Consider the following 1668-nt stretch of genomic DNA (forward strand, 5'->3'; position numbering starts at 1 on the left):
ATGAGCTATCCCGACATACTGGGGACCCACATTTATTAGAGAGTCTACACTGTATTTCCTAAGGTCTTTCCCACATGTGCTGTGGACAGGAGAAGGAAAGTCAAATTTAAAGTAGCTAGGTTTAGGAAAACAGAACAGTAATTTTAATAAGCCAAACAAATCTCACAGAATTGAGTGTTAATAACAGGGATCTGAAATGCCCAGAGGACAAATGGATTTGTAAGAATAATGGCAATGAATCATTGGCATTTTGCTCAACACAGAGTCTCTGAATGTTTACCTTGTGCCAGATCCTGTTTTTGGCAGTGAGGAAACAGGCGTCCTCCGACCTTCAGGGTCTAATCGGGATACAGTCATCTAATAAAGGATTTCACTAATAAATGCAACCACAAGGAAAAGGTCGTGGTGCACGGAGGTTGAATATAAATGAAGTAAGCCCAGGTCAGAGGTTTAAGGCAGTGACATTGAAGATGGAATCTGCAAAATGTCCATGCACCAGGCCTGGGGGAGAGAGAGTTGCCCAGGCACAGGGAATAGTGGGACCCAGTGAGAGGAAAAATCTCCATCATTGGGAAAGGGATCTTCCACATATACGGTTGGAATCTGAGGGCAAAGTGAACATGCTCAAGGGGCTGCCGAGGGGAGGAGGGTCCTCTGGACAGCACAAATGTTGACCTTTCTTTTAAGAACAAAGAAAAGAAAATAATGGGCAGAGAGCTCAGTCCAGCGCAGCGGGAGCACCAGCACCTTCGCTTGGGCTCTAGAGCCACTTAACAAGCTGCGTTACTGTGTCAAGGAATGCTGTGCATGGTTGTAATTCCAGTTCTGGCAATTGGGGACAGATGGGTGCCTGGGGCTTGCTGCCCAGCCCAGCTTGCTTGCACGACCAGTTCCAGGCCAGTTAGAGAACTTATCCCAAAAATAAAATAAAGAAGATGAATAGTGTCTGAAGATGGACCCCTGAAATTATCTTTTACCCACTGCATATACAAGCACGCACACATAAAGTGGGGGGAGGGAGGGGATAAAGAAGATGAATAGTGTCTGAAGATGGACCCCTGAAGTTATCTTTTACCCTCTGCATAGACAAGCACATACACAATAAAATGGCGGGGGGGGGGAGGGGAAGAAGTGGCATGAAAAGTCCTTTCAAATGGAGAGGTAAACTACAGGAGGCAAGAGAAGTTAGGAAATGCTGACCATGGCCATAGTGAGGTGCGGAACAATCGTGTATGGATAAGACGGGTGAGAGAGGCAAGCGAGTAAACTCAATGGGCATTTAGGAAGCAGACTCCAGAGGGAATGGTACATAGGTGAGTGTTGGGAAGGGGGTGTGTCAGTCTGTTCTCTGATGCTGCTATGTATTCTTGTAAGGAGCCGCCCTCACATTCGCCATTACAAGATGGGCTGATGGCACTGGCACCTGTGTAAACAAACCATCTGTGCATGCGCCGGGGTAGTTTCCCACCCCATGTGCTCTGCCTTTCCCATGACTCCGGCCGATGGGCTGCAGCCAATCAGGGAGCGACACGTCCGAGGCGGAGGACAGAAGATTCCGGTTGCCCTGAGCATGTTCTTACCAGGGGGAACAAAAGCGCGGGCAATAAACGGCGCCGAAACCCGGGAGCTACTNCATCACGGGGAAGGAGCGGTTAATGAAGTGTTCCC

This window comes from Mus caroli, chromosome 16 (assembly GCF_900094665.2).
Source record: "Mus caroli chromosome 16, CAROLI_EIJ_v1.1, whole genome shotgun sequence".
Lineage (NCBI taxonomy): Eukaryota > Metazoa > Chordata > Mammalia > Rodentia > Muridae > Mus > Mus caroli.